The sequence below is a fragment of the Numida meleagris genome, chromosome 2 (genome assembly GCF_002078875.1).
Source record: "Numida meleagris isolate 19003 breed g44 Domestic line chromosome 2, NumMel1.0, whole genome shotgun sequence".
NCBI lineage: Eukaryota > Metazoa > Chordata > Aves > Galliformes > Numididae > Numida > Numida meleagris.
In genome coordinates this window covers 57,806,487-57,833,440 of record NC_034410.1, presented here as the reverse complement: position 1 = coordinate 57,833,440, position 26,954 = coordinate 57,806,487, and the positions used below count along the sequence as shown (strand labels likewise).

Below are 26,954 nucleotides of genomic sequence, written 5' to 3'. Positions count from 1 at the left end.
TGTTCAGCCCTGCCCTAGGCAATGAGTAAGCCTTTCTTTGCAATGAGTAGGATTTTCATGTGAGCATTAGTATTTCTCCTCTGAACTGATTCCTGCGTAAATTCAAAAAGGTTGAAAGTGGGGAACAACTGGCAGAAGTTACAGTATTGCCTGTGTTAAGCAAGATTACCATGGCAGAGTCCCACACAAAAGTGTCAATTTTCTCCTGCTATACAGTGTGCTGCCCTGGTAGTATGTGCTTCCTTATATCTGTCTCTGAAAAGGGTGCTGCCAGATAACACAAATCTGCCAATTTCTTTATGCTTAGATCAGTGGTAGACTGAAGACAAGGATTACTAGATGATCTTTGAGGTTTCTTCCAACTCAAACCATTCTATGATTACGACATAGACTAATGTCTTGTCAGGGTCATGAACTAACCCACATAGATTAATTTTTGTTGTTGTTGTTGTTAGAGTTCTAATGTCTGCTGTTTTATCAGTCAGTGTAAGCAGCTAGCAGGATCTCATTTTGTCTTTGAAGAATGCAACATTTTAGATGATGCAAATGGTGTTAGGAACTTGACATATTTGTGGGACAAAATCTTTAAAACAGAATGTCTGTGCTTTGTGCAAATACAAACAAATGCCCATAGTTGGGTAGGGACAAAGGATGAAGGAAGTGCTAGTATAGAAGCACTGTTCCAGGACAATTGCCAGAGAAGCTTACAAGTACTAGCTGGAGTCCATATAGAGCTGAGAGAGGATAAAACATGATGGTACATGACAGCATGTTGCACAAAATGCCGAAGAGGAAAACAAATGAGCAAGGACAAAAGTGAAAAGAAAAGCTGGAATAAAAGAGAACTATTGGAGAAAGAAGCAGCAGGCAGCAGCAAGGTGGCAGAGGCACAGCATTTAATCAAAAATAAAGAGATGAAAGTGTCTAGGAGGGAAATATTTTAGCATTGTAGCAGGATAAGTTTGCAGATAAACTCTGTTTACTTCCTTGGCCAGAAGTAAGCCCTCATGCTCTACATAACAAACAAAGCTCTGGTAGCACCTCTTATGTTAGATCACCCAGCTTTCTCCATCAGATGTAACCATCTCTTTTTTATGTACCAGCTGGAGGGTGCTTGGGAGCATTTTGTCAAAGTCACTTCCCATGGGACAAAATTCCAATACCTGAGCCGGGGGTACAACCCGAGGCATTTCTTGGTACTCTTCAAAAGTTTAACCTCATTTTTTTTTATATTTTTTTTTCCTGTAGCGGCAGAGAGATTGCTCATGTCACCAGTCAGAGCTCAGGCTTGCAGTCCTGGGCTGAAGCTGCAGGTTAAATCCATATTGAATGCTCATACTGTCATAACAGCACTGGTGGGCACGAAAAGTTAACTTCTTTCTTTCTTTGAAAGTTTTGGTGAGTAAGGTCTAGAAAAAAGAATGAAATGTAGCAGGGGACAGTCAGAAGAAACAACTTATTTCATACAGATGGGCTGTGCACATGTCATGACTCACCAGGAAGTGAATCTGCATCAGAAACTGAAGAGCAAAGGAAAAGTCAGGGCAGGGTTTTCATTTGGATTCACAGTGACTTTTCTTAGTCTTTTTGGTCTTGGCTTCCTGCAGTGATGGGACTGGTCAAGGCATTTTTAATTAAGTAACCGTTCCAGCTAAAGCTGTTAGTAATAAGAGAGCTGTCTGGTTTACGTGAGTGGGGATCAGTCAGCTGGGTCACCAGTTCAGATGTGCTCAGCTCCGGATGGTAGCAATTGTTCCGATCAGATGTTGCAGTGGTGGCGTCTGTGAGCTTGGAAATCTTGGCGCAGCTTTCCTTGGCCATGGGTTTACATTGTAAGAAAGAAGGACAAGTCCTCATTAAGGAGTTTCCTTGGAAGTCTCTGCAGAGACCAGGAAAGCACAGACGTAAAGGAGAAAATCCTACAAAATTGATGACCTGCTGCTCACAAAGCAAGCCATCAGCCCTGTCACACAAACGAGGGATCATCCCATGCTGGATCTCTAAGCACCTTCTGGTGAAGGGAAGGAAAGTGCCTGACTTTCACTTGCTATTACTATCTGGCTTCCGTGGGAGTCCCTTCATGCTCTAAGAAGTCATTAGAACAAGGGACAGCGATCATGCCACTTTAATTTATGAAATGATCAAAGATGCAGAATTTTGAGGAAAACATACAGGAAAAAAATCCATCTCCGTCAGGGAAAGCTGAGTGTGAAGACCTATTACCAATCAGGGGTATCCAGAATGATAAAAACCCACCTTTGCAAGAGAAGAAAAAGTTTCGTGTTGGATTTTTATTCCTGTCACTAAGGACTGCTTTGTATCTAGCATGAAATTCCTTTAACAAGAGTCTGATCTTGCTCCCACAGTATACCAGAGCAATATGTCCATTCAGTTGATAAGTGCAGGATCAAGCTTTTAATTCCCCTAGATCCAGATATTTTCAGGATTTTTAATTTAGTAGTTTCATCTGAATAAAGAATTTTTTTTTCCACTGCAGTAAATAGAAACTAGCTGGGCCAAAATTCCTGCTACTATGTGAATGTGGAAAACCTGATCGTTTCTTCAGACGTATTATTTGAACAGCTTCTGCCGGCTTGCTGTGGTTTCCTCCCACTGAAGATCTACCAGCCCTTTGAAATGTGAGTTATAGGAAAACTGCTAATTAATACATATGGCAAATGCCATACTATAACCAAGGGAGGTGTTATGACATGGATAAGATACTTGTTTTCTTGAACTTAGTTGCTTCAGCAGGCAATCAGGGTTACTTCAGGCACTGCTATAGATAGTCCAAATAGGGCTGTCTCTCCCTTCTTTGGACCACGAGCGTCAAAGTCCAGACGACATGCTCTGGCTGCTTGTTTTAAGGGAACAAGGCTGCACAATGTAGTCTCGTTAGTGCTTCTCAGTGCAGCAGCTAGTCCACTGTGTATCTGGACACATGACTACATGCCTTTGTTTCCTCTTATAGCACACCTCCTAATAAAACAGATCTCAGAGTCTTCCTTCATTCACCTTTTGTAGCATCTTTCAGATAGCCACCAGATGATCACCGAATGCCAGGGATTGTGAAGATAACACCCTCCATGGTGGGGAGGATGAGCATCTGCTTCAGGTTGTCTGGTGTTTGGTGAAAATGTATACCCGCATCAGCAATTGCACAAGTCTGCTCCAAAAGTAATGCCTCCTATTTCATTATGTTGGCCCACAATGTCAGAGGCAGATGTTAGTGGTATGGGAGTAGAGATTGAGCCTTCCCCCTAATATCCCATTACATTTTGTTGCTGTGTGACAGATGGCAGCAGAGGGGCAGTCTGACAAAATGCTCCCTGACATGGAAGTGCGTATGAAGCAAAGTTGCGTCATTGAATTACTCCATGTGGAAAAAATGGCATCCACTGACATTCATCAACACCCGCTGAATGTTTATGGAGATCAAACAGTGGATGTGAGAACACTGAGATGGTGGGTGGTGCATTTCTGCATCGGTGTCCACCTCCGCTGCTGCAGATTTTTATGAGTGCAGCATGCAGGCTCTTGTTCTTTGCTGGTGAAAAAGCATAGCTAATGGTGGTGACTGTGTTGAAAAAGAGTGTTTTGTAGCTAAGAGTTTGCTCTATCAAATATTGTTATTGTGCTCTTTGTATTTTTTGTAGTTTCCATGGAAGTAAATACGAGACATTACTTTCAGAGGGGCCTATATGAATATGCACATCCATATACATAGGATAGATAAAAAGAGAGATTTGTATGGTTTCAGATTTTTCCCACTCCTTCTGTGCCTCTCTCTTGCCCTCTCTTTCTCTCACTTTCCTTCAGCTTCCTAGTGACCAGCTCCAGTTAAATCTGAAATACAGTATTCACTGTTGGGAAAGTGGTGGAGAAGAGAAGAAAGTTACAGGTGATTTACAAGAGCTTAGATGCTGGGGACTGTTCTGTGAGCTAAATTAGTTCTGTCAGTAAAAATCTATGTAACTATTATTGTCAAATAGGGAATAATTCCAGGTTTGAGGTCCTTTGTTCCTGGAATGCAGATGAATGCAAGCCATTCTCTCCCCCTCCCACCTCTACTCAGACCCAAAACTGGATTCAAAACTGGCAACTGTCATGACACTTTTTTTTATTCTTCATTCATAAACAATATGGCTAATATTGACTCAGAGAGAGAAAAGACGAGAAGATAGTAAATACCGTGTTTTGTCAAATGAATCCTTCTCTTCCCTTCTAACTTTCAATTTTAAATTACTTGGGCCCTATTTCACTGAAAAGGGTAAATCCCTGAGCTAAAGAAAGACCAAAAAGTAACTAATCCTTTCACTCTGGGAATAGGACTGCAGATGTCAAGAATGGAGGGCCCATGCCCTGGTGCCCATCTCACAACAGCCACAGCCCCTTTGCTGGGGAAGCTTAGCAAGGTAGGGGGACACATCACCTCCCAGTGGCACCCTGCTCTGACAGGTGGTCTTGGCCTCTGAATCTGTGCAGGTGGGACCATCCTGTCCCTATATTCCCATGCTGACAGCAGGGTCTTCCAGACACTGCTGCATGGGAGCGTGGAGCTAGCAGTCATCTCAGTGGACTCATAGAATCACCAAGATTGGAAAAGACCTTTACGATCATCTAGTCCAATTGTTCACCTAGCACCAATATTGCCCAATAAACCATGTCCCTTAGTACCACATCTACATGTTTCTTGAACACCTCCAGGGACAGTGAGTCCATCACTCCCTGGACAGCTCATTCCAGTGCCTGACCACTCTTTCAGATAAGAAGTTTTCCTAGCAACCAATGTGAACTTCCACTGGTGCAAATTGAGGCCATTCCCTCTCGTCCTATCATCAGAAATCTGGAAGAAGAGGCTGAGTCCTAGCTTGCCTCAACCTCCCTTCAGGTAACTGTAGAGAGCTGTAAAATCTCCCCTGAGCCTCCTCTTCCCCACACTAAACAATCCCAGTTCCCTCACCCACTCCTCATAAGACCTGTGCTTCAGTCCCCTCGCAGCTTTGTTGCCCTTCTCTGGACACTACAGAAGGCTCCATGGCCTCAACATCTTTCTCGGAGTGAGAGGCCAAAAAGTGAACACAGTACTTGAGTTGCAGCCTCTCCAGAGCTGAGTACAGGGGGACAATCACATCCCTAGTCCTGCTGGCAACACTCTTTCTGATAAAAGCTAGGATGTCATTATTTCTGATACAAGCCAGGATACCACTGGCCTTCTTGGCCACCTGGGCACACTGCTGGCTCATGTTCAGCCAAGTGTCAACAAACACCGCCAGTTCCTTTTCCTCTGCATGGTCTTCCAGCCACTCTGCCCTAAGCCTGTAGCGTTGCCTGGGGCTGTTGTGACCAAAGTGCAGGACCTGGCACTTGGTCTTGTTGAACTTCATCCCACTGGCCTCAGCTCAGCAATTTAGCCTGTCCAGATCCCTCTGTAGGGCCTTCTTACCCTCAGGCAGATTAACACTTCCTCCCAACATGGTGTCATCTGCAAACTTACTGAAGGTGCCTTCAATCCCCTCATCCAATCAAGAAGATAGTAAATAGGACAGGCCCCAGTACCAACCCCTGGCAACACCACTTGTGATCGGTCACCGGGTGGATTTAGCCTCATTCACCACCACTCTCTGGGCCCGTCCTCCAGCCATTTTTTTTACCCAGCAAAGAGTGTACCTGTCCAAGCCATGGGCTGCCAGCTTCTCCAGGAGAATACCGTGGGAGACAGTGTCAAAGGCTTTGCTGAATTCTAGGTAAACTGTGTCAACAGTGCCCACATCCTAAATCATTCTGATCTAGTTCTCTCTCCCTCACACAATAAACAGATTGATAGATTGAGATTTAATTAAAAATGATCAGCTACTGCAAGGACAAGCTTTTTTTTTCCCACTTTTTTTTTCCCCTAGGCACTCAGTTTACATGTTTACTGTGCTAAAAACAGTTACGAGCAATCTGGATAGCCCTCTGTTAGCTGTGATGAAAACATTCTTCAGCATCTCTGATGGTGCCTGCCACTGACGAGCCTGAGAAATACTGTAGTTAAATGGAGAATCAGCCTGGCTTTCTAAAAATTGTATAGTGAAAACCTGATGCTGTCTTGCTCCTGGCGTCAGTTCTGGTGCATCACCCCTGGCAGGAACTCTGGCAGGCACCGCTGTCCCTTTGGGGATTCCCATGGACTCCACCACCATGTGCCCAACTTCCCACCGCCATGCCACATCCCTCTCAGAGATCTGGTGAGAGACACAGATGTGGCTGGCTCAAAGCTCCCCACTGAGGCTTGATGCTCTTGGGGGGTGGCTGCCACATCCAACAAGGGAAATGGCACACATAACACCTTGTGATGCCTGGCCTTCAGTGAGCTTGGGCACACAAAAACAAACCTGTATCCAGCACAGTGTTGCAGACACAGCCAATTCCCCTCAGATCATGCCACCCTTCAGGGCACAATAATGCCCCTTACTCCAGCAGCAGCAGCTATGAAAGCCCTTTCCCTGGCTCTCTGCTGCCCACTCCCTGGTGCCACTCCCCCTCTGCCATTCACTGCCCTCCCTCTCTTGCTGGCCAGGAGCTGCAGGTCAGCCTACAGAAATCCTCGGGGCCAAAAGGGGCTGCTTCTGCAAGTGGGACTGATACCAGAGAAGAAGCCTATCTCTCTTACCCAGTAAGAAAGCAGCCATGCATCCCCTGTTTGCTGCCCTGCAAGTCCTGGTTTGTTCTTTTAACGGTGTAAAAACTGTCCTTCCTTTCCATCTCACACACAACATGAACAGAAACATGAACAGAAACCTTTAGTTAATCTCATTGTTAGGGCTCTTTTTTTTCTTTCAGGTGTTAGCGAGCTGTAGCGAGTCAGAAGATCCCCAAAGCAAGGCTGCCTCATTACCAATTTTGAAAATGCCCCTGTCCATCATTATCAAATATCCTAAATACCTGTGTTCAGCAACATTTGGCCAGTACTTAGATTATGAGTCACTGGGTAATTTAGCCCTGCAAGGGAGATTGTAAGCCTTTCCCCCCCGCTCTTTTCCAGAGAGGAGATGCCAGTGGGGGACCTTCATTAATATTCACTGTAATGTACATCTGTTTGCCCCCTCAGCCACTGCATGAAAACAAGGGAGAGGGGGAGGGCAGAGGGAGTGCTTCAGAACGTTTTGCAGCTCAGGCAGTGATGCTCCCTAAGCTGCTCTATCAGCCTGGCAGGGATGGCAAACATTTGCCCTCGCTACGAGCCGCTCTTTGTGGCCTTACAAGCACTGAAGCATCTGAATTTAGAGAGGCACTGGCTCTTGCTGAAGCGCTGTAACAGAGCCGAGGCTGATGATGCCCATCAGCACTCAGTGTTAGGGCTGGATTCTGGGTGTGGGTGTGGGTGACCCACTTAGGATTGCATTGCTGTTGTTCAGAAAGCCTCCCAGTCTCCCTTCTGTCCCAGTGAGACTCAGCTACGACAGAGTCATACTTCATATTCATCTATAGGAACATCTGGCCCATGTCTAACATTTAATTTCCACACCATTAGAGTCAAACAATACGTGTACATCAGTAGATAATGTAATGCATTATCACGCAAGGCAGAGAGCAGCAATTTATTAGCCTAATTTAAAATAGCCTTCAGCAAAAAATAGTGCATCTTAATTCATGGATCTGAAAGGAATGACATATTTTCCTGTAAAATGCAAAGGTATGAACAGAGACATGCTTTTCCACAGTGGTGCATATATTATTTCTTTTTCTTGTAAATCCTTTAAAAGATGAAATATCAGTTCTCTCCACACACTCACACACACACACACACACACACACACACAAAGGAAAGATAAAGGAGAAAGTTCAAAACCAAGGTAGATCCATAATAATACAAAAGGAGAGATCTTACCAAGGGGACGAAAGACAAAAAGCTGACCCAGAACACAAGCAAAAGTGACCTTTCCTTTGCAGCAAAGTTGTGATCTGAATGTGAAGATCACTCAGGCTCTCCATGCTTGTACTTGAACAAACCCAGGCTCCTCAAGTGCACATTTTCTCTTCTTTTTTATCTGTTCTTTAAATCTATCTTTTCCATTAAAAGACATTTCCCAGATAGGACTTTAAAAAAAAAAAATTAGAAGCCTTTGCCACCCTAGCAAAACAGGTTACTTTTCAGAAGAAAATGATCTGCCTTTTATTAAAGACTGTAACTTCCTCCTAGGGGGAAATTGCCTTCTCAAATGGCAGAGAAACCCCAGGCTTCTGTGCCACCCTAAGTTTGCTTCAGCTCTTTGAACCAAAGTGGCTGTGCTCACTTTTTGTTAATTAATACACCATAGGCTCTGGCCATACTGTTCAGCTCCCCTCTACTATATCCAAAGTAAACAGATGTCTGAAGCCGAGATTTCTGTTCAGCATCATTTCTCTCTCTCCTCTTTTTATTTGACATCAAAATGTCATTGAGTGCAGTACACAGGCAGGAGCCTCAGAGCAGCATCTCCCCAGTACATCCTGACTTGTTTTTCCGCAGTGGAGCAACCATGCTGGGAGAATGGAGGGCACCTGAAAAAAAAAGTTCAATGTTCGAAGCAGAACTTTTAGGTGACCAGGAAACCTTGAACGCACTTATGCTTATCTCCAAAATCTGTATCGAAACCACCCTCGTATTGCAGCACCTGCATGGGGATTCCCAGGATCTCAGTTGTGGACTTCGCCCCTGATAGCCTATGAATGAAAATTCCAAACAAAAGAAGCCTTGCAGTTAGTCATTCTTCCAGTGTCAAAGCCATCATGGTGAGGTGCTCCATTCGGTGACCTGAGCACACCTAAACCACCCCAGCTGTGCGGGGCCGAGGGGCTGGGCAGAGAGGGAGGGTCACCTGCTCCCTTTGGCTGCTTTTCTGACAGTTCAGCCAGGTAGTGATCCGGCAGTGACAGAAGAGATCTCCATGTGCCAAGGACACTGAAACTGGGGAGATAGCCAGTACAAAGCATCCCATAGTAAAATGGTGACAAGGCATGCCTGACAGCAGCGGCAAGGGAAATTCTAGAGCTGAAGCTCAAAAATTCCTGCCTTTGACCAGATTATACTAATTTTATTTCAACCAGGGAGATAGCCTCCTGCTTGGAAGAGGATTGGTACTCCTGTGTTTTTAAAAACACCCTGCTAATGATTTAAAGCATGAACAACAGCAAAAATGGGCAGGATCCAAGATCCAGGTGGGTGATCCAAATCTGCAGTCAAATAGAGCACTGCTCTTCTGGAAAGATGAAGAGTATATAAGCAGAAAGTCTTGGAGATTTGGAGAGCATCTCACCCAGCATATGTTAAAAGAAAAACAATAAATCTTACACCAAACAAAACTGGTATCATAGAATCATAAATGGCTTGAGTTGGAAGGAACCTTAAAGGTAATCTATAATACAGTATAATTAACTCATATAATCCAACCTGGCTTTTGTACTAGAAGGATTCATTTAAATGGTTCATTAATTGGCTGCAATACAGCACTATTGCTTGGGGCAGGCGGCATGGGGTTGAAGTCCTAGTGTATGTATGAAGGAAGTGAAAGAACAGTGGCAAAAGATTTTGGATACCCCTCTCAGCTGCAAAATACAGGGAGTCTTCTATCTACCTAACCCCATGGAACACAAAGTGTCTCGGAATAAATCTGGTATATCTTACCTGGCCTTCTCTTTATCATCCTTTTATTAAGAGGCAGTTGGACATGTTCTCCTGGCACAGTTACTAGACTTGCATGGATGTAGCTTGTGCTCAGATACCTGCATCTCTGTGGGAAGGAAATAAGACAAAGAAAAGGTGCTTGCATTAATGCTGCCTCGGGGCACCAGCAAGTTACGGGTTCGTGGGTTTTACAAGACTACTTACTATGCTATTCAATTAAAAAAAAAAGAGCAGTTACCATAGCAACACCCACATCTAATGGCTCTTATGCTACCTCAGAGATACAAAGCACCTTCTTACAGAGATACATTGACCAATACAGCATGTAGTGGGAAGTTTTATGCTTCTAGCAATGGTTTAAGGGGGAGTATATGTGTTCCAATAAGCAGACATATTTATATCCCTAGGTTGTAATATTAATTTGTAACAAATTATTTTGGTTCCTTAATATCTCTTTTCTTCTCATTACCATTTCCTTTCTAATAGCACTGTCATTTTTCTTCCCCCCACAACCCCGGATGGATGATATTTGATTAAGAACAGGATGAGATTTGCATATGGGAGCTCAGGGATAGGTCCAGCAGTGAGATGGGTCATATCTGCCTGTCGATCTCATATCTAGGAAATGCTCCCACTTTATCTCAGCTGAGCAGTCATGGCCAAGTGGAAGCCAGGGGCTAGTAGGTGTTTGTGGGAAGCATTCTGGTGTTATCACTGGTAAAGGATGGGTTTCCATTCCAGAAAAGATACAGAAAGCAACCTTTTTTATTTCTGTTGCCCTGGAGATAAAAGCGGAAAGGGTAGGGGATCATCTCCTTCAGGAGTGGAAAAGAGGTGTGGAACTTGGGCTCTTGGCCCTCCTCAGCTTGGCAAAGAGAAGTCAGGTGGTCCATTGAACACAGTGAGAGTCAAGCTGTCATCCCCACTGGCACACCAGAGCAGGGGGTCACTATCAGGTTGGTGAGAAAGAGGACATGAAGGAAAAGTGACAGCAAGGCCTCAGGACATCCTCCTCACCCTGCAGCCCTTTACATGGACACTTCACTTCTCAGCAACATGTCCCTGAGGGTGCATGCACTACTGATGCAAGAGCAAGATTCTGCAAGGTGCAGCATCCCTTGTCCCCAGCTGCTCTTTTAAATGCTTCCCCACCACGTGGCATGCTCCTGGACCATTGCCATTTCTGCAGGGAGGACAGGCTCCTGCCCTACCACTGCTAGTGGGGATCCCAGGGGGCTGCTGGGCAATGCAGAATGCACAGAGCTCTTTATCCTCTCTGGGCAAAGCCCGTGGTGGGCTCTCTGGGTCCAGCCCATCTGTCAGCCACTTGCACTCCCAGCACATTTCTGAGAAGGAGGGTTGGAGCTGACCATCAGTTTCCAAAAGGAAAAAAAGAAAGTGAATCCTCAATAACCTCTGATTTGCAGTCTTCTAATTGTCTAGCCTGCTCAGCAGGAGGGGAACAGCACATTTGTCCTTCCTACACCAAATACTATTTGTAACTCTAAAAAACTTTCCAGGAAAAAAAAAAAGAGTTAAAGAAAGGGATAGATACAGATTAATCACAGTAATTACTATTTAGATATAGATTATCTGCATAAACACAGCACACCAACATTATATTACAGCAGCATGACTGAAAAATTTCTCCCATTCAGTATGAAAGGCTGAATATCAGTTCCATGTTATTTTTCCATGTACACAAGGCTCTATGTATTATTTGCAATGCTCCTAATTTTTAATTACCCCATATTAAAACAATGGGATGATATATGATGAGTGAAACCAAGCATATGTTAAAAATGTCTAAACAGTTTTACCTGGGAAAATGAACAGAAACATAAATTGCTTGTATTGCATATTTAAAAATTCAATAGCAAGCTAAAATTATCATTTGCATTAATGTATTCTGAAATATGAATTATTAAGCGATTCACATTGGCACAACAAAAGCCAGTTTGGAGAACCTAACTTTAGCCTGAAGCATTCCTCTGCAGCCTTATCTTCCCATTTCCCTCTAAATAGTGCTAAATATATAGTGAAGATTCTTCTAATTGGAAAAAAATGTATATACAACAAAAAGAAAAAACATTTCCACATTTCCAAGAGGCATAAAAAAAATCTCAAACAAAAGAAATTCAAATATTCAATGCTATTCAAGTCTTTCTCCCTTTCCTTTTTTAACTCCCTTTGTACTTAGCACTCCTGAGTTTTTTTCTCTTCTTTAATCCCATTTGGGTTCTTTTCTTTCCTTTTTACACCCCTTCCTTCTTTATATACAGCTTCATTGTGTGGATGCCAAGGCACTGACCTGCCGCAGAAATGAGTGCTGTGCTTGGGAGCTGCTGTGGGACAGAGGCTGGGCCTGCAGGATCCACGAAGGTCTGGCCAAGGGGATTTCTCCACCTGCAGGCAGGAGAGCTGCCTCCCCTCAATACACAGGGGCACAGGGCCAGGAGGCAGCCTGTGGGATGGGGAGGGGGGTGCTGGAAGCAGAAACATTATTCGGGGCTTCATCCAGCAAAATCTCAGATCAGAGAGCCACGCTTCCTCCTCTGCACTGCATAAGAAAGAAGAAGCCTGTCAGCAAGGTTTCTGGGACTGCGGCTTGGAATTTGTAATTCAGGATCCCCTTCTTCCCTTTGTTTTAGGCTGCGCAAATGAGCTCCTGATGGGTAAGAGAACAAACGTGTGCTAGTTAAAGAAGGATAACCCGATGATGGAAAAGCAGCCCCAAATCACTCTTGGACTCCTGTCCACCTTCTGATGCGCTCAAGGTCAAGCAGTGAGTTAGTGGGAGAGCTGAAGTTAGCAGTCTGCATTCCCAGCACACTGCTTTAGGCTTAATTTCCCAAGGCATGTCCTTAGCTCCAGTTAACTTCACTGGGAGGACAGTTGCAAAACAGCTTTGACAAACCGGGACTGAGATGCTGCTGCTTCTCAAAACACTTTATCGGTCACAAATGCTGGATCTCTGATGTGCGCTGTACTAGTTTGCAGGCTTCCTCCTGCACGCAGACAAAAAGCACGGCTTTTTTTTTTTTTTCTGAAATTGAATTTCTTTTCATGCCATATGATTACAGATATAGTCTGACTTGCTGTTTCCACTTCTCTTATATATTAGTGAAAAGGAAAAAATGGTTGGGAAAGGAAAAAACCTCTGCAGCTTTATTTCTATACAAATTCATTTCATATGCCAAGTGTTACACTGCTCTGGGAAAAGTGACACCAAAGGACTTATGTGTAATTATGTCTATGTGTTATGCATACACAAACACACGCACAGAGCCTGGTGAACTAGTGGTAATAAAGAGACAAAAACGGATGTGACATTTACCCAACAAAATAAACATAGGTCAAAAATAAGTCACCATGGGATCATTAGGAGCACATTTATGCAGGAATAACTTTAGACAGCCAGCAGTCTTGCTAGTCCAATATCTTGTCACCACATAAGCATTCTTAGGAACCATTTCCTGCAGACATTTTAATCCTAGTACCCTTTCATTAAAATAGGTATAAACCCTGAAATTGTATAATTTCTCTTGCTTTTGTCAAATCTATTAACCTGGCCGGAAAATCGTGTTATCTGGCTGAGGTCCTTAAAGAATCTGTTATATTCTGAGCCCCTGAGATCTCCTGGAACACCGAATATCTTCATTACATGAATGCTAGCATACCAAATAATCTCTTCCAGCTTTGAACATTCCCATGTTCTGGTACCAAGGTTCCATCATGTTCACTAGGAGAATACTAGTGCAGGCAGGAGCTGCAGAACAGGTACCCACACCTACAAAGCTCCCACATTTCTGCCCAGAATTCCTCCGCCTGAAGTGCAGCTCTCAAGCTTGCCCCTGCTTTGTGCATGTCCTGGATTGGTTGACCCAGGTGGGCTGAACACCACTTGAAGTATGCGCAGATCCAAATACATGGAGATAGCACTCAGTGTGAATTCCCACATGGGCAGGGGATGCCAAATGCTAGAGGACTGTGCCCACCCTGGCTCCACTTGCCCTCAGATGTGTGTCTTGCACTTTCCTGCTTTGCACAACATGTGGTCCCATAGTCTGAAGTAAACATGGACAGAGTGACCTGGCCCCACCAACCCCAAAGATTTATTTCCAGGTAAATCCCTGCCCCTGCACAGATGCCTCCAGTCACTGGTGGTCTACAGCAACTAGCTCCCCACATGTCTCCTCACAGCACAGAACTGAAGCCAGCAGCTCACCCAAGCCATCCCACTTGCCCAAAACAAACCATGGCTGGGTAAAAGGGTACCTCACAGGAAACCCCATGGGGAGTACACCCTGTTTCATGTTCCTTTTTGGCCAGATTTCCATGCTCCTGCTGGACCAGAAGCCCAGGGTGGAAAGAGCCCCTTTGGGGAACCCCATAGCTGGGTCTCAGGACTTCCTCCCTTGCATCCATCTGCAGAGACTCATGCCAGAAGAACTGGGGCAGCGAGTACTGCTTGGGCCCCTTCTTGGAGAGAGCTTGCTCCCACCTGCCGAGCTCAGCCAGGCAGTGGTGAGTCAGGGGCCATGCTTGCCCATTTCTCTACATTGTGTCACGTTCAATTCAAAACAAAGCTGTCAGTAATTAACAAAACACAAGATATTTGAGAAACCAGATTTGCTGTGCTGCTATTCTAGTAAATCACAATGATGTCACCATCATTGTCACCATCGCCAAAATCATTACTTCTCCCCTCTGTCCCGTCTCTCCACTATCAGTGGTGCACTGTGAAAAACTCCATGTGCAGGAAGAAAGTGAGGTTCAAAGAGAGTGGTGGTTTTACCTTTGTTATACTACCAATGCAAAACTTGCCATCAACAAATTAACAGCACTGTCTAAAAATTTTTCATTTCTCCGATTTTTTCTTGCTGTCTGGGCAATAATAAGCAAACTGGTCCTAATCAAACAAAACAAGCACCTACCAAAAGTTTTGTGAAGGAATTATCATCCTCTTCCCTTAAACAGATGGAAATTCAGGCTGGCAGAGTTGTAGCAATTCATGCAGTGCAGCTTGCAGGGCAGGACGTATGTAGGTATCAAGTAAGTAATCAAGTATGTAGGTTACTCTGAAAGTAATGCCTCTTATTTATTTTCATGGAAACTACAATAGCTACAAAGAGCACAACAGCACTATTTGATAGAGCAAATTCTCAGCTACAAAACACTGTTTTTCAATATAGTCACCACCATTAGCTGATTCATGTGGATGAGCTGATCAAGACACTCTTTGTTTTGTGGTGTGACAGCTGTGCATGGCAGTCCAGAGCATGGCTTGTCTGTCACATCACTGTCACCATTGCTGAAATGCACCACCCACTGCCTCACTGTGCTCACGCCCAGTGTTTGGTCACCATCAATGTTCAGCAGGCGTCAGTGAATGTCAGCGGGTGCCATTTTTTCTGTATGGAAGAATTCAATGACACAGTTTTGCTTTATACACTCTTCCATGTCAGACACCATTTGGTCAGACTGCCCCTCTACTGCCATCTGTCGCACACCAACAAAATGTAATGGAATATTGGTGGGAAGGTTCAACCTCTACTGCCATACCACTAACATCTGCCTCTGACGTTGTGGGCCAACATTATAAAATATGGGACATTACTTTCAGAACAGCCCTTGTGCTTACCTTGATGAACTTGCTATCTCAAGATTGTGGTCTTCAGTGGGCAAGACTGTGGGCTCAGTCCAGCATATTAACTGCTGGGCTTCAATGTTGTTCTTTCTAGTGGATGAGCTTGGTTGCAGGACATGCTCCCAACGTCAGAGGTTATCACAGGCCTGATTCTGCACTACTTAGTATTCCTTAGTATTTTAACACATGCATAACTCTCACAAAAGAAAGATGTGCATGTCTCACAAGCTATAACTAGAACTGAAAGTACTCACCACAGCTCTTCAGTATTGGGCAAAAAACCCACTAAGCTCTACAGAACCTTATTGTCTAGACAGGTATACATCTGCAGAAGGTGCATATCCATAAGTCTTTAGGCCTTGAGTTCAACAGTGCTGCCAAATGACCTTGCTATTTATTTCTAAGAAATTAGGCAGAAGTCAGGTGCTGACCAGAATTAGATTCCCTCAGAGTTTTGTTACAGGAACAGAGCTGTATGTGGCCAGATATTAAACAGGGTGGAAAAAAACAATATTAATAGCCTGAGTCAAGACCTGTTCGAGTCATAAGGAATTTTTCTGTCTGACTTCTGTGGTCACTGGATCAAGCTGTGAAAGAACATTTCAGAATTCAAACCTCAGGACATCAAAGTCAGGCTATTTACACTGCCCCAAGGCATTTGCATATGATAGGAATAAGGTTACCTACTATTTTTCATATAGCACAGTCTAATAGGAGCCATGTACAAAGCCTCAAGTTAATTTAATGCAAGGCTGCTAAAGTTAAACTTTCCAATGCGATCGATTAGCACTTTTTTTTTTTTGCCTCATTGTGACATTTTCTGAAGTGCTTAAACAGCTGAAGAATACAAACCAGCTAGAATGACTTTAAGTCTCCTTAAAAAAGAAGGCATTTTCAGAAGTGTTCAGTTTGGATACCCTTTCTCCATTAGAATTGCATGAGAATCGTGTCAACTTTCATAAAATGAGTTCTGAAAATCTTACCTTGAGTTCTTTTCATGGACCATACAATATTTTTCCATTCCAATACATTTACACAAGGGCTGTCACTCCATCTTGCTCTTTCAGCAGGCGCTTCCACCAAACAGAGGACAATCACAATACACACACAACTAGAATAACTCCCCCACTGAAACATGTGCTGCAGCATCACACTTCTCAACATGCAAGACAACCTGCATCCAGGGATATGAGGAATTTCTCATTCTCCTCTTGCTGGTGGTTTCTTATTGCAGGCAGGCCCTTAAAATGAAAACAGTTGGCAACCAGCTCTGAGTGTGTTTCAGGATACAAAATTGTCCTGTTATTCTCAATAGTGAGCCATCCAGGCTGAGAACTGCTGAGGATTTTTATTCAATTGTGCTCCTTCTTGGGAGCTGTAGACACTTGATGTATCTGATGCACTGTTAATATGGGAATTAGCTTTCATGATTACACTGACCTCATCTTAGAAGCATTTGCATAATTATTTCATGCTAAGTAGAATTGCTTCTTCATGTGTTGAGGAAACTTATTTGTACCATTTCCAACAGTGCACATGGGAGCACTAGATTTCCTTGTAGTGTTCCTTCAAAACTGGGTCTTCCATGTCTGAAATTACTGGATGCACAAACGCTTCTCCTCTTTCCTCCTCCCAGCAATTTCCCCCAGTACAAGTTAGGTAGGCTCTGGAAGCACCTATTTGGTTGGGCATAGCGAGTATTGAAGGCCAGGAACCGTAGAGCTTGAGAAACCCCCTAGACCTTTGACATGAGATAGATCTCTGAGCAGCTAAAGAATTATGTAGCTTAAATGGTTTTGCAGGTCAGGACAGGCAGAAAGGTGGATTGCAGAGGGCTTGGGGTACCACCAGGTAGCAGGTGATTGGGATTATGAGAAGAAGGATTGTATTGATCCAACACTAAAGTTAGACTGTGTTCAGAGATACGGTTCTGGCTCCTGATGATCCACACCAAGACACTGTCCCTTCTAGCCCAGCCACAGGTGTTTGGCACGACTGGTAGCCACCACCTCTGCCACATCTCCAGGCTTCAACTCCAACACAGTAAAAGCAAAATAAATCCAGTTAGGTACATTTTTGATAGTTTTTTTTTTTTTTTTGTATATACATTTGGATCATTTTGGCCAGTTGGAGAGTGACAATGATACTGACAGACCTGGGCTGCAAGGGTGGGGGGAGGAAAATGCCAATGAGTAAGGTAACTCATGAACAGATGAAAACAGGCTGCATTTGGTAATCTATTAGTCCATATCAGCTGCAGCCAAAACTGCTCTTTTACGTCTGATTACAGCCTTTGTCTTCTAAAGAGCTCTGAGTCCCTTGCTGGATCTTAGCAGTTTCAAGAAATTATCTGCTATCTGCATATTCTACTTTGCTTAGGTTTCCAAGTAAGATACTGCTCCTCCCTCAGACACTCTGGAGACATGAGACAGACGATTCTAGTCTGGATCCATTCCACTCCAATTACACACTGTTTTCTTGTAGCGTATTTTTAATTTAAATAAATCAGGAGGTTCCATTTAGCATGTTGCATTTGTCTTGGCATACACTTCACACACGCAGAAACTCTACATTAAAGTTTTCATACAGCTGCTAGCAAAAGAATCAGCCAAATGTATCCCTGGTCTAACTCTACTGACTTAAGTGTAGCCTCACCAGGGGCATTGATCTTTTCTGTTGATCTGCCCATTCGTTATCATTCCAAAGGACAAAACCCAAGAAAATATGTTTGTATTTAGCTGATACAATGTATTCCCTGTATGATACACATTTAGTCCTCTGCACTTTCCTTCATTGTCTGCTATATTGTTTGCTCGTTTAAATGAGTTATTTTCACGTTTATATATCGTTCTGGTTTTAAAACAAATGTTGTGGCAATATAGATGTTGCTAGAAGAGGCACAGGGAAGTCAGGAAACATTACACTTTAAGTCACTCTTTGCCCGATGTACATAAGCAGGCAACCTTGAACTGAATCTGCTGGCACCAGCAAACATAAGGTCCCTTGGGTGATGAATTACAAGTGCCAATCTTCAAGGATCAGCTTTCAGCCCTATTTCAATATAAGAGCTGAAGCAGCAGCATCAGAGAGGTGAGAGGTAGCAGATCCAATAATAACATGTTGGTAGGACTTCACCTGGCGTCTAACTTGGTACATTGCTTTGCTTGAACTGTCCTGTCTGGGCACTGTCATGGCTCCAAGTTTGCTGGAGCAGGCTTCAGCAGATGTACCTCTCTATGCTTTATGAACCCCAGGTAAGCAGAGCACAGAAAGCTACGAGAGTCAGGTCAGGAAGAATTAAAGCAGAGTGACATCAGTCAAGGAGGTGAGACTTGAGTGAGCTGCATTACAAATTAATTCTTGCCTCTCTGCTACCAAACACTTTCATCAATGACATGGATGGAAGCATAACTGCACTACAGCCTAAGCCCGTCCTGACAAGAAGAGTCAGTGGGAGTGATAAAGATCGCAAATCATCAGTCTGGGGTACGTGCTGAATTAGGCACAAGCAAACAACATGTCTGTGGATACCAGCAGAGGATTCTTCACACTGATGGGGTGCACAGGCTGCTCCAACAGCCAGCGCCCAAAGTTGTGGTAGGTGACACAGCAGGTGGCTTGCTGGACATAAATCCTCAGGGTGATGCTTCTGCCACTGCAGTGCTCAGTTATATTAACAGGAAATACTGCTTCTCTTGCTGCTGCTGGGACTCCTGTGCATTCTCTAGTGATGTGATCTCGCAGCACTGTGTGTATTTCTGGATGTTGAAGAACTGGAGAGCATTCAGAAAAGATCCAGTTAGGGGGATGGCAGGCTCAGGACACATGAAGATGAGAGGATCAAGCAGCTCACTGCTCATCACAGAGAAGGCAAATGACATATTCACCATCAAAATAGGCAGCAGAAACCTGATGATGAGTGGGCTTTTCAGTTCAGCAAACACATAATAATATTCTGTGGCTGGAAGTTGAAAACAGTCAAATTCAGAGCAAAGTTTACATGCAGATTTTTAACATTCAGGATAATTAACCAGCAGAATTATTTCCCAAGGGCTAATAGAGTATACAGCGCCATAAAACTTTTCAATCAAGAGAGAATTTTCTTTTTTCTTCAAACAGATATGCTCTAATACAAGGAGGAATTAAATTGAGGCCAATACTGCAGTCTGCACGATAAAGGAGATCACATTAAATATAACCCTCATGTTCTGGCCATTTTTATTGGGCAGAGAGGCCCAAAAGCAGGGTAGTAGAAACCCCAAATTGTTCATATTTATTGCTACCACAAGCAGCAGTGGGCCAGAGCTAACATTATTAGGCTAAGCATTCATATGCTCAGTATCCACAGGGCAGTCACCTTGCGAGTCTCTGCTGCCAAGGTGCTGTCAATCATGCAGAGACACATCAACCTCTGTTTCTCCTCAGAAGAGGCTGATCCCCAGTCCTGCTAATGCACTGCCTTCCTCCTCTCTGCCTCTTCTCTTAGGGTTTCTCAATCTTGTCAATTCAATGATGTTTTTCTTCTTTCTTTCCCTGCTGAATCTCTGATGCCTTTGCTTCTCAGCTTCAAACTTTTGCTAACCAGTACTGACTCAACAAGCTCACCTCTGTGGTCCCTCTTAGTTTCTGCCTTCTTGCCTTGCATGCCTTAGTAGCTTACCAAAAAAATCTCTTACTTCCAGATTAAAGTAGGAGTGACAGCCTGAGCTCATCTCCATGAAAACTGAACCCTGAGTCACATAAACATTTTCAGCGGTACCTTTTTCTTTCACAGTCAATAAACAGACAAGGTAGCCGCTCCAAGACTTCATGGACTGCATCACATACATCTTAATGAAAAGTGGCCGCCCAGCCTGCTTCCGCACAAGGATTGCAAGCATACCCAGAGATGCAGACAGTAGGGATTGTTCCCATATTACCTCCATGGAACGTGAGCCATTACTAGGAAAAAGTGGAAAATCAGCCATTAAAAGCAAATTCTGCTGCTGTACATGAATACTAAGGGGTGTGCATGAGACACATATTTTAGACTATCTGATGTTAGACAAACAGATTATGCCAAGTACTGCTCTGCTCTTATGCTTCAGTTCTCACATATCTTTCATGATAACTGCTTAAAACCCTAAGGCATAGGTGTGTTTTTGGGTATTGTATGCCAAAGTTCAAACATCTACACCAATTCTCTAAGGTATTAGAGTTGCTTAAAAAAGCATAAAAAAAGAATGCCTCCTCCATTCTCTGTAATTCAAAACTTCAAAAAAATCCAGAAGTACAAAGCAAAATCCAGCAACTGGACTTTCTAGCACTGACAAGAGGCACTCTACTCAGTCCTTAATGTACTGCTTTGTAAGTCTCTGTAGCATGTGGCTGTCCTGCTACTTACACAGAATCTGTGCCTGCACCCCACTCAGCATTGCATTCCACTGCAGAGGAAAAAACCTCCTTCGGGCTTAGTGGATTCAAAATCAGCCATGAACCCTTACTGGTGGATAGGCAAGTAGTGTTTGTTTTGGCTGTAGTACCTCTTTTAAATGTTATATATTATATATATATTATATATTGCAGTGTCTGGAAACTACACTAATGGCTGTGTGTGACACGGTGACAGATGGATTACAGAGGCAGATAACACTGGATATTTTTATGTACTTGTAACCTGATAAAAAATATTTCATTTTTTTGTCTACTTCAAAGAGTAAAACAACAGGAAAAAAAAAAAACAAAAACAACAACACTATCAGAGATGCAAAAGAATCTGAGAGGACAGTGAAATTAATTATACATGCATCTACCTTGAAATAAGATTCAAATGAAAGTTCAGCAAGGATGATACTGGGGCCTTGAGTGCCAGTCATTTCACCATGTACTGATAGTATGTAGAATTGACAAGTGCTTTTTTCCTTTTTTATGTGAAGTTTAAGCAAATTCATCCCTTTTGCACTGCCTTTGACAGAGTTTGACAGCTCCAGTGGAGCCACTGCACCTTCTCACTTTGCTATCCACCTGCATGCTACCATGTGTCTCTCTGCAGGCCTGCCTGTATTCCTGAGGAAGGTTAGGATGCACCATAGAGGTCTCTCCAGACTCCGAGAACTCCCAATGGAAACATTCTTCAGTGGGATGTCAATGGCTCTCAAAGGAGAGACCATCTGATGAATTTGGCTAAAGCTGAAAAACATTAATCTAAACGTCACTTTATATCTTTATGCTTATGAGACAAACATCTCCACTTCCTTCAGTGAGTGAAAGAAATGAAACTTGTCTCTTCTTCACTTCCTAATCAAAGAAGGTGGTGCTGCATTAGCACTAGCATGGCTCTCAGAAATGTGTAAACTTTGGTTCCTTTTTCAGAGAGCCTGCTATGTTTGCCTCTAACAGAAACGAGACAGGGCAAAACTGTGCAAATAATTTTTTGGTTTTGCTTTAAAGTGCTTCCATTCTTAAAGAGACTGTTTCAATTTGGACTTTGAGGCAATGTTTGGGTTGCTTCTTATTTAAAAGTGCTCATCCATTTGCAGTCACAGCAGAGACTGAGCAAGACATTACTTAGGTGTATGTCTGGGTTGTATATATATGTGCATGTGTGCATCCTATTTTTGAGTTATTTTAACTTATGCTTCATATTCTAGTGCTTCCTGATAAGTAGAGTTTATGTCAGAATAATTGGCCTGAGGATTTTTCTTTCCAGTCCACTAAATTTCTGAGGTACAGCTACATGGAAGATAATGGAAATGCCTCTAGAGTATCTGTCTGACAAGGGAAATAGCAAGGAAATAGCAAGGAGTGAACACAAAACAAGGACCTTGTCAAAGAGTGTGCAAGTGAATCAGTCCAATCAGTCACTGTAGGTGACATATCTGAACAAATTGAAGCTGACACAATGGTCAATTTGACTGGGGAAAGTATAATTTGGATTAGGGTGAACACCTTTAATCTGTCAATTGTGGCAGTCTTAAACTTGTAATTGAAAGAGCACAGGAGTGCTTTACTCCAGATCTCAGTCAAACTCATTCACCCTCTTCTGAGCACCAATCAGTTTACAGTCTCTTTTGCATTTACTTATTAGGCTCCTATTTGTCTTTTAGACAAAATTCTTTGCTCCACTTTATGAAAATCTCAACATAATAAGAAGAGCCCTTCAGAGTAACACTTGGATTCACCTGATTTTCAAGCAGACGGTATTCAGGGCATAGGAAAAAAAAAACAAAACAAAGTATCACCATGTGTTTAATTTTAGCCCTCCCTCCCTCCATTGCTGTTTTAACCAATGAACATTATCTTATTTGCAGTCTGCTTGTGTGCTTGAACATTGCCAGCCCAGCCACTCCAGGACTACACTTGTGTCTCTAGAGTAATTCAGAATGGGGAAATTTCTGCCCAGAGAAAACCACTCCCAAAGGAGAGCTGAATTTCCAGCCCAGATTACTTGTACCACCTGGCCCAATAAGAGTCAGGTAAGTGAGTTAATTTCTGTAGACTGATTTCCATACCCACTGACCTATCTTTGAAATTACAGACAAAGAATACTGACTCATGGGATGCAAGGATCCCTTGACAGCGTCAGTAGAAGAAATACTCCATCCCTGCCCATTTGCAAGGGGATAGTTTCACGATTTATCAAGAGACATGGTCCATATGCTGCTCACGATCTCCAGAGACTTTTACCCCAACATTACCTCTTCCAGTGTTTACATTAAAGCAACAAGAAGTGCAGAATAAAATTAGCCTGACTTTGCAATAAACAAACAGATAACAGAATGACTTGCTGCATGAGAGGGCCTCCAGTTCTATTCAGCATCTCAACTAAATTTGAGAGTTTGCTTATCTTTGCTCATGCTGCAGGTAAGCCATGCCCCACACTAAACTCCTTCTCTGAATTCTGAGCTTGACATTCTCCACAGCATTTTGTATTTTAGCATCTTTAACTCTTTGGTCATCACAGGTACAGCTGTTTTAAATGTTTGCTGGGCCCTTTCTGTTACAGCTCTATAGGTAAAAGGAGAGAGATCTCTTGTTACTCTTAGAGCAGTCTTTCTTTTGGAGACAGGCCACAAAGAAGCACTGAGGAAAGAAGCACATTCCCACCCCCTAGTAGGAGAAAATGCAGCAAAGGATTAAAGCAGTTAAGTAAACTCCTTTCTTCTCCATCATATGAGGTTGAAATAAACAGGCAAAGAAGCATCCCACTCTCCAGAGCTTCTCAAGAGTAAATCATCCTATTAGCTATCCATCCTCTGTTCTGTCATTATTCTCTGCCTGTCAGCTTCTTGTAGAGGCTGTCTGTTCCATCCTTCTTCTGTTATTATGGTTGCCATGCCCTCCTCTCGGCAGCTCCTATCACTTATAATGAAAAAGTGAGAAGGAAAATAAAAAAACTGTGAGCTTCCAAATTACCAGGAATTAAAGGAATTAAAGGAATGACAACAATGTTGTTAAAAAATAAAAATAAAAATAAAAAGAAACAAAAAAGAGAGAGTGTGAGTATTTTGCAATCTGTAGATGATTTCTGCTTCTGGTATTGCATTTGTCGTTAAGATTTATAGGTCAGTCCAGAGCTTAAATAGCAGATGTTTTCTCATTATTTATCTTCCTGGCTAAGGCATAAGATTCCTTTTTAAGGAAATCTGCGTAACACATGCGGTGAAAATAGACCAGGACCTAGGATCAGCCCATCTACCAACTCATAAAGGCTAAACTGAAACAGCCATCAAAAGAAGTTTCATGTCACCCAACTACAACAAGAAGAAATGTGTTTACTAGGGTCTGATCTTGAAAATTTCAAATAACAGAGCAGAATTTTACCTCTTAATAGGCTATCCTTTGACTGTAAGTATGAATATGTGAATATTTCTAGTATGAAGAGTCAACCACTTGGTAGGCTTCAGCTTCTGCCCCTACCCCAAGACCACAAGTGCTTATAAACTTTAATCAGAAGATAGCATCGCAAGTACTATAACAAGTACTGTTCTGAATAATATCACTGTTATACATGTTCTTTATAAAGCACAATCTTTTAGTACTACTGTGCAGCCACCCAGAAACCCCTTTCCACTTTTCTAACCACTGCATCCCTTTGTGCGCAAATCAGTGGCCACCATCCCTCAACCTGCTTTTAAGCTATTCACATATGTTGTCTTCTGTCACAGAAGTGTGGAGGAAAGCTCAAAACAAACCAGAAGTCTCAACAATTTGACTTCTAAACTTTCTTCTTGTCTTTCATATACCAGGAACTCATTGTGATTCAGAAATACGGGGAAAATCCTTCGCTTCACGGAAGACGCTTCCAAAGTACAGGCCTCCGTAGTACACACTTGTAACTTTTACAACTTTTACTCATGTTCTTTGGTTTCTCTTGTGTGCCCTAATTGATCCAAATGAGTATCTTACGTACTTCCTAGACAGCTGGGTTTATGTCCAGCCTTGGATGTGTTTCCAGCTGTGGGACTGCAGGATGCACTGCACATGAAGGTCCCTTCTGGCTGTTCTTCCCTGCATGCAGCCTCTGTACTGCTACAGCTCCAGGCTTTGTTAAGACCACATCTCCAAGCTGACGGATTTGCTTTCAAACTGAAAGTAATTAAGAGAAAAAGGAATACAGATTTACACAGTGACCATACAAAAGTTGCATCTCTTCAAATAAAGCATTAAAAGCTTTTAGAATCCCTTGTAGTGCCAACAGCCTCTTCTTGAGCGTCAATAGGACCTTTGCAGATGTTGAGGCATGGAATGATAGAAATCTTGTTCCTTTCCTGAGACCTCAGCTTCTTACACCAGCTGCCCTCATCTTCAGTTACTTCAAGCCCAAACTTCATTGGAGATGAATAAGAACAAACAGTTCCCTTGAGCTTGACTATCCTCTTCAACAAAACTGCTGCTCAAAGAAAAGGATATTTCTGACCCTTACAGCAGCTGTGATGGTGAGGTGCCATGTGAGATTTTAACTACTCTTCCAGCTCAGAATATTCAATGATTCTATGAAGCACTATCCTGCACAAATGCATAAGCAGCACTCCAGCTGATAATCTGTACTCCAGGACACTTTTGGTAAGTTGCTGCTGGTCCAGAGTTTCAGAGCACTGAAGTGTTCCCCACTCCCTCAGATCACAGTCAACAGTAACTGCACAGGCAAACAACTGACCTTGATCTCCCTTATCCTGACAATCAGCCTTTCCCCAGCCAAGAAGTAGCTGTTGCACATTATGGCTGCTACAACAGGTGATGGAAAAGACACTCCTGCTGCCCACTTCTCTGCCTACAGGTTCTTCAATCCCCACTGCCAACAAACAATAGGATAACACCCTTTTACATTGTGTGACTGCTTGCTAGAGTTCACATGATATTATCCTGTGACTACTACAGAGGCTTCAACACTGTTGAGGAAGCTGCAAAAGCAGAGTTTCTTCCTGAGGGAAGATGAGCTGGGAGCTGAGGGTGGCTCAGCACAGGCAGCACCCTCATTAACAAGGTGCCGTCCCACAGGGCCTGCCCACAGTGGGCAGAGCTGGTAGTATGAGCCATCAACAGCCCCAGATGTGGCATGAACTTAATCAGGTCCAGGAGCTCTCCAGGGGCTCCAGACAGGATGAAAAGAGACAAGACTTAAGGCAAGACTGCAGAAGAACTACAACACAGGTTTGAGGGAGACAGCCAGAAAACAAGTCATCTACAACAGAAGTCCAAGGTCCATCCAAGAGGCAGCACCAAAGACAGTGCTAGAGACAGACATAATGACAACATATAGCTCAAGCAGACACAAGAGGCCCAGGCCTTCAGATACTCAGCTTCACTTTGACTAGGTAGCATGATTATGCTTAGGTTCGCTAAAGAGTGTCACTGTCCCACTGCTCACGTCCCCACCTGATCTTCCCTGGGGAAGTGTGGCAGCACCTCTGTTCTTGTGGCTGTGCAGGACTCCACTCTAGGAAGACTGCACTCTCACATAAATACTGAGTCTCCAAATTTTATTCAGTTGTTCTCAGAGAAAGTTGGTTCCTCTGATCCTTGTCTTTAACATCTTTCCCATGTATCTGCATCAATGGTCTGTAGTATCAGCCCCCTCTAAGATCTGTTCCACTGTCTGTGTCCATGAGGAGGCAAAGAAAATGCATTTAAAAACTTTAAAGTCAGTGCTCTGCGCTAACTGCCCATGTCCCTTGGAAAATATTTTCACTATTCATTATTGACATGAAAATCTCTTGGTGATTTGTACGCTGCTTTTAGTTCTTCAGTTCTTTAGTTCTTTTTTAGTCCTTCCCTCTTTGGCTTCCCTAAAGAAACGTGCTGTGCAGGCTAATATGACTGTTCAGCTGAGCTCCAGTCCATCACTTTTCTGTATTAGGCAAAAATGTTGTTTTCATTACCAATCTTTAATCCTTAAAAAAAAAAAAATCCCTGCAACTGAAACTGTTTCTCATAAAGTCTCCATTGCATAAACAATCACCCCAGGTCCTGGGAACAATGGTCAGTCCACACATGGACTGCACCACAAAAGCAACAGCTCATACTGGTCAGGCCAGGGCAGAACAAGGACGTGCTTACTTTGAGGGACAGATGGTATCTATTTAGCTGAACATTCTTCCACTGAGGCTGTCTTAACGCCCAGATCATTTTTATCAGCTTTTTATCACATTTGGGAGCCCAGCATGCTTCTGATGG

The 26,954-nt window shown here is 43.2% G+C and overlaps 1 long non-coding RNA gene across 34 annotated transcripts in view; it reads right to left on the bottom strand.

Annotated features, from left to right (window-relative positions):
• The window catches only part of LOC110393160, a 267,894-nt gene continuing 248,499 nt past the window's right edge, over window positions 7,560-26,954 (bottom strand). For 28 of the 34 annotated variants that reach the window (XR_002434842.1, XR_002434849.1, XR_002434843.1 and 25 more), the window contains 3 exons: window positions 11,961-24,866; window positions 9,650-9,755; window positions 7,560-8,526 (listed from right to left, as the gene is read on the bottom strand). This is a non-coding gene — a long non-coding RNA (uncharacterized LOC110393160). The remainder of the gene's footprint in view (window positions 8,527-9,649; window positions 9,756-11,960; window positions 24,867-26,954) is intronic. The other 6 variants (XR_002434829.1, XR_002434827.1, XR_002434834.1 and 3 more) reach the window with 6 other exon arrangements.